The sequence below is a fragment of the Pan paniscus genome, chromosome 6 (genome assembly GCF_029289425.2).
Source record: "Pan paniscus chromosome 6, NHGRI_mPanPan1-v2.0_pri, whole genome shotgun sequence".
Lineage (NCBI taxonomy): Eukaryota > Metazoa > Chordata > Mammalia > Primates > Hominidae > Pan > Pan paniscus.
Window position 1 is genome coordinate 77,274,136 of NC_073255.2, and position 7,189 is coordinate 77,281,324.

Genomic DNA, 7,189 nt, shown 5'->3' on the forward strand with positions numbered 1-7,189 from the left:
CCTGTAATCCCAGCTACACGGGAGCCTGAGGCAGGAGAACCACTTGAATCTGGGAGGCGGAGGTTGCAGTGAGCCAAGATTGTGCCACCACACTCCAGCCTGGGTGACAGAGTGAGACTGCATCTCAAAAAATAAATAAAAAGAACAAAAAAAGAATGAATAAGTATCAAGGAAGGGAGATTTTGTGATTTGCCACCTTTACATGGAAATCCTGCTTAACATTGACATTTTCTATTTGATGGTATTTGTATAATAAGAAACTGAAACTGAGCTAATTAAAAGAGAATGAGGCTGGGCACGGTGATTCATGCCTCTAATCCCAGCACTTTGGGAGGCTGAAGGGGCAGGATCATTTGAGAGTAACATTTTGAGACCAGCCTGGGCAACATACAGAGATCCCTGTCTCTGCAAAAATAACATTTAAAAAAATGAACCAGGTGTGCCAGGTGCAGGGTTCATGCCTGTAATCTCAGCACTTTGGGAGGTTAAGGCAGGTGGATCACCTGAAGTCAGGAGTTCAAGACCAGTCTGGCCAGCATGGTGAAACCCCATCCCTACTAAAAATACAAAAATTAGCCAGTGTGGTGGCGAATGCCTGTAGTCCCAGCTACTTGGGAGGCTGAGACAGGAGAATTGCTTGAACCTGGGAGGCAGATTTGTAGTGAGCTGAGATCAGGCCATTACACTCCAGCCTGGGTAGCAAGAGTAAACTTCATCAGATGTGGTGGCACATGCCTGTAGTCCTAGCTCCTCGGGAGGCTGAGGGGAGAGAATCTCTTCAGCCTAGGAGATAGAGGCTGCAATGAGCCATGATTGAACCACTGCACTCCAGCTTGAGGGTCAGAGCTAGACCTTATAGCTAAAAACAAAACAAAAAAACCAGGCGCAGTGGCTCATGCCTGTAATTCCAGGACTTTGGGAGGCCGAGGCAGGTGGATCACCTGAGGTCAGGAGTTCAAGTCCAGCTTGGCCAACATGATGAAACACTGTCTCTACTAAAAAATACGAAAATTAGCCGGGCATGGTGGCAGGTGCCTGTAATCCCAGCTAATCAGGAGGCTGAGGCACAAGAATTGCTTGAACCCGGGAGGTGGAGGTTACAGTGAGCAGAGATCACGCCATTGCACTCCATCCTGGGTGACAGAGCAAGACTCAAAGAAAACAAAGCAAAACAAAACAAAAACACTAAAAAGAACATTCCAGCTGCTTGTCAAGAGACTGGACATAGATGGGCAATAAAGGGAGCAGGACATCTGGTGAGGAGCTGCCACGTCAACATCTTTTGATTACTCCAGGCCACATTTTGAGCAGGGCCTCTGCTAGAATGTGGCCCAGCTTCACATGCCTCAATTCTGACACTCAGTGCCGGTAGAGGCCCTGTGATGTCACACTGTGGAGGCTTCTTGGGAAAGTGTTGGCTCTTCAAAATCAACATCTTGGTTCATTCTTTTGATGCTGGAGACAATGACTTGTCTCTCCTCATATGTCTGTTCAAGACAGTTAAAAACACAGTGGAATGTCTCTTTGTCCAGGAGCTTGGGCTGCTCTGGAGTTTGCACAAACACAAATAACCATCACAGGCTGTCAGGCCATGTGTCTTGGTTATGACCGTTCGGCAGTGGACGTCTACGTAGTGGAACATCCCAAACACTTCTTTAAAAAAAAAAAAAAAGAGAGAGACAGAGAGAGACAGGGTCTCACTATGTTGCCCAGGCTGGTCTCGAACTCCTGGCCTCAAGAGATCCTCCTGCCTCAGCCTCCCCAAGTGCTGGGATTACAGGTGTGAGCCACTGAGCCTGGCCCTTTGTTGTTGTTTTTAGACAGGGTCTTGCTTTGTCATGCAGGCTGGAGTGCAGTGGCATGATTACAGCTCACTGCAGCTTCAAATTCCTGGGCTCAAGTGATCCTCCTCCCTCAGCCTCCTGAGAAGCTGGGACCACAGGCATGCACCACCAACCACATCTAGCTAAGTAAAAAAAAAATTTTTTTTCTACAGACAAGGTCTCGCTATATTGACCAGGCTGGTCTTGAACTCCTGATCTAAAGCCATCCTCCTACCTCCATCTCCCTCCCAGCTTGAACACCTCTTTCCCCAGGTTTGAAAATAAAATCTACTCTTTGAGAAGGAGAAAGAAATGAGTAAGACAGAAAACCAAGAAGCCAACCAGGCTTGCCTGGATAAACACTACATCCCTTAAATTGGTTTTCCTTCAATGATACAGTGATTAAGGGTTTTTTTTTTTTTTTAAGTTCCTACTTGGCATGTGAATAGTTTCTTCCTCAGTAAATTTGAATCTCAAGTGTCTATTCTGTGATTGAATGAAGCAAATCTTTTACACATGGGAAACCATTATTAAATGATTTTGTTATAGAAAGGGGTGCATGGGGGCTGGGCATGGTGGCTCACGCCTGTATTCCTAGCACTTTGGGAGGCTGAGGCGGGTGGATCACCTGAGGTCAGGGGTTTGAAACCAGCCTGGCCAACATGGTGAAACCCCATCTCTACTAAAAATACAAAATTAGCCAGGTGTGGTGGTGCATGCCTGTAATCCCAGCTACTTGGGAAGCTGAGACAGGAGAATTGCTTGCACTTGGGAGGCAGAGGTTGCAGTGAGCTGAGATTGCGCCATTGCACTCCAGCGTGGGTAACAGGAGTGAAACTCCATCTCAAAAAAAAAAAAAAAAGGGTGGATGGGATGGGGGCAAGGCAGGGGCAGATGTCACTGTATCTCTGTCCCTGTGCTCCCCACCCACCTTCTCTGTCCCTGCTCCCATGATGCCTGTCAAGGGGCACAGTGTGCTGAAGGAGGGGTTACCAGGTGGCATATCCAGAAGGCATAATACTCGGCTTCATGGAGTCCACTTACTTTGATCTAATTTGTTTACTCATAAAGTTCATTAAATGTTCACATCAACAGCTTCTGAATATCTAAGCCAATTAAACATGGCGATGTTACTCGATTCTTAAAACAAGCTGGAGACCGGGCACAGTGGCTCACACCTGTAATCCTAACACTTTGGGAGGCTGAGGTAGGTGGATCACCTGAGGTCAGGAGTTCGAGACCAACCTGGCCAACATGGTGAAACCCCTGTCTTTACTAAAAAAAATACAAAAAAATTAGCCGGGCATGGTGGTCGGCACCTGTAATCCCAGCTACTTGGGAGGCTGAGGCAGGAGAATGGCAGGAACCCTGGAGTCGGAGGTTGCAGTGAGCCAAGATCGCACCACCGCACTCCAGCCTGGGCAATAGAGCAAGACTCCATCTCCGAAAATAACAAAACAGAAACAAAATAAGCTGGAGAAGGGTTTGTTTTAGCTTCATTTTGGAAATGTGAAGACATGGAGTGAGAGGGAGTGAGTTGTCCAAATTCAGGCAGCAAGCTAAAGACCATGTGGTCCCTGGCCCTTTGCAGCCAGAGTGTGTGGGCCAACTGTGTGGTGGTATGCACTCCCCCTCCATCTGCCAGCACTACCATGTGCCATATCTGGCCTTGTCACCTGGAGACCTGGAAGTCTTTGGTTTTCCCTGACCTTTGCCACCAGATCTGCTTACTTGCAAGTCCTGTTGGTTGTAACCTTCCCAGCCTTTCCCCGTCTTCCTCCTTTTTATCTTGTTTCATTGTTTTGTTTTCATTGTTTCAACCCAGCTATAATCATATCTGGCCAAGATTCCTCCAATAGTTCCTAGCTGGAGTCCTCCAAACTCTCTTTTTTAAACAAAGATGACTGAACAGGTAGCTCATGTCTGTAATCCAAGCACTTTGGGAGGCTGAGGCAGGAGGATCACTTTAGGCCAAGAGTTCAAGACCAACGTGCAACAGAATGAGACCTCATCTCTACAAAAAAATTTAAAATTAGCTGGGTGAAGGAAATAATGTATACAGTGGTCCATTTCCAAGACAAAGTGGCTTAAATCAGGTTAGGCCAGCAAACTACAAAAGAAACAGTACATACTAGGTTTCTGCTTGGACACTCAATGCCTGCTTGTCACCACCCCCACCTTTTTAGTTGCCCCCACCTGAACCAAAGAAGTTTAGTCTAAGATGAAAGTTTACTAGCCCACAAAATAGCTGGTTTTGTCTGTTCTTATCAGCCTGCCTAGCTACTTGGGTCATAAGTCAAATACTTGAAGAGGCTCTAAGCTAACTAGGATTGCAATGCATTGTGGGCTGCAACAAAATGCAGCAGGACAACTGTAGGAAGTAGAAAAGTTCCTCTTCAAAGCTCATCTTGGTTTAAACATAAAATAATAGACACCAGGAATAATAGCTCCTTACTCTAAAGCCTCCTATCAACTATTAGTTCTTACACTTTAGCCCACTGAGTTGCTTGGCTTACTCAGGCATGTCTGCACAGGCCCAGGCAAGTCTTAGCTCATAGTTTATGTCCCTTCCTTATTTGGAAATGTTATTACTTCCTTAAGCCTTTCATAAGCAACTTCCTCTCTTTCTTTGTTCTTCCCTGCACTTACCTATTTAGGGAAGTTTTAGGCTATTAGCAAATCGGGTATCAGTTTAAGATTGTGAGGTTCAACTCCAGCCAGTGGATGCAGGATACAGCAGTAAGGACGACCCAAATGCATAAGGGTAAATAGATCTGCTTTTCCTTTGCTCAGGTGTGCTCTTGCCATTGTTCCATCTGTGATTGAGCACCCTTTCCGCAGAAAGTAAAGATTGCCTTGCTGAGAGATCTTTTGTCTTCATGCTGACTTTTCTTCATGGCACCAATGATCTATTTCTAACAATTCTGGTATTTCTAACAACCCTAAAGAAAACACCTGCAGCCCCTACCCAACAACCAATAGGCAACATCCAGGAAGATTGTGACCCCATAGTACTCAGCCTATGAGGAACCAGGGGAGGTACCTGCAGACGAAGGGATACATTGCTTGTTGAAACTGTGCTATGTGTGCCTGGTGCCAGACACCCGATCCTGCAAGACTATCATTAAAAGTCTCACTTTCTCTGTGCTCTGGGTCTCTGAGTCCATTCTTTGGGTTTGGACGGGTGCATTTGTTTCTCACACTGGGTGTGGTGGTGCATGCGTGTAATCTCAGCTACTCAGGAGGCTGAGGCAGGCAGATGGCTGGAGCCCAGGAATCTGAGGCAGCAGTGAGCTATGATCGTGCTGTGGTGTGATCTCTGCTCACTGCAACCTCCGCCTCTCAGGCTCAAGCGATACTCCTGCCTCAGCCTCATGAGTAGCTGGGATTACAAGCACCCACCGCCATACCCCATTAATTTTTGTATTTTTAGTAGAGACCGGATTTAACTATGTTGGTTAGGCTGGTTTCAAACTCCTGACCTCAAATAATCTGCCTGCCTCAGCATCCCCAAGTACTGGGATTACAGGCATGAGCCACTGTGCCTAGCCTCAAAAAACATTTTTTAATTAAAAAAAATAGTCTCAGCCAGGTGTGGTGGCTCACACCTTTAATCCCAGCACTTTGGGAGGCCGGATCACCTGAGGTCAGGAGTTTGAGACCAGCCTGGGCAACATGGTAAAACCCTGTCTCTACTAAAAATACAAAAATTAGCCAGGCATGGTGGCAGGCATCTGTAATCCCAGCTACTCAGGAGGCTGAGGCAGGAGAATCACTTGAACCCAGGAGACAGAGGTTGCAGTGAGCCGAAATCATGCCACTGCACTCCAGCCTGGGTGACAGAGCAGGACTCTGTCTCAAAAAAACAAATAAAAAATTAAAATAAATAAAATGTTTAAATTATTTTAGACAAAGAACTAAGAATAGGATGGCAGGGGTGTGAGAAGTCATGGGCTTCAGGGTTCCTGAATGTACCTGAGCTCTGAGACTAAGTTTAGGTTGGCAGCCAGGGTCTTGTTTATGCCTGTCTTAAATTATTTTCAGGGTCCCAGCATTGAGGTTCACAGAGCTTGGAGGGAGAGGACCCCAGTCGAGACACATCACAGGGGCCTTGGGATGGCAGTGTGCAGCGGAGTCTCTGCACACTTTAGGATTTAAGCCTAGGTCTAGCCTGCTACAGAGCACAGGGGAGCCCCCTCTGTTTCACCTTGAGGCAAGAAGAAGGGAACACCCTAGCCCTTGATTACACTGATAAAACAGAGGAAGTGGGTTGGGAAATATTCCATTCATTATATTCTGGGAAAGAACAGAGCCTCCACATCAAATTGAGTGGTGATTTATTAAAGGGAAGCCAAGGCCAGGCACGGTGGCTCATGCCTGTAATCCCAGGACTTTGGGAGGCCGAGGTGGGTGGATCATCTGAGGTCAGGAGCTCAAGACCAGTCTGGTCAACATGGTGAAACCCCATCTCTACTAAAAATACAAAAAATGGGCCCAGCGCGGTGACTAGCACCTGTAATCCCAGCACCTTTGGGAGGCTGAGGTGGGTGGATTGCCTGAGGTCAGGAGTTCGAGACCAGCCTGGCTAACATGGTGAAACCCTGTCTTTACTGAAAATGCAAAAATTAGCTGGGTGTGGTGGCGGGCGCCTGTAATCCCAGCTACTCGGCAGGCTGAGGTAGAAGAATTGCTTGAAAGCAGGAGATGGATGTTGCAGTGAGCCAATATTGGACCACTGCACTCTAGTCTGGGCAACAGAGCAAGACTCCATCTCAAAAAAAAAAAAAAAATTAGCTGGACATGGTGGCAGGCACCTGTAATCCCAGCTACTCGGGTGCCTAAGGCAGGAGAATCGCTTGAACCCAGGACATGGAGGTTGCAGTGAGCCACAGCACCATTGCACTTGAGTCTGGACAACAAGAGTGAAACTCCACCTCAAAAAAAAAAAAAAAATTAAAATAAGTACCAGGAAGCCACGTGGATGGGTGGAGAGGGAATACTAGCATCAGATGGGCTTTGGTGCTAATTGAAGCTCTACCTTTTACAGTAATTGGGCAAGTCACTCAACCCTCTCAGATTGACTTTTCTATGTAAAGTAGCTATTCCTGTGGATGGCTTAAGGGGAGTGGAAGCAAAGGTCATCAGAGTTGATGTATGACTCAACTCAGAGTTGAGGATGAAAAGTGGGGATAATAACACCTGCCTGTACCCTGGTACAGATCACAAGATGTTTATTTATTTGTGGAGACAGGGTCTCACTCTGTTGCCCAGGCTGGAGTGCAGTGGCACAATCATGGCTCACTACAGCCTTGAACTCCCGGCCTCAAGCAATCCTCCCGCCTTGATCTACAGGGATTTACAGGCAT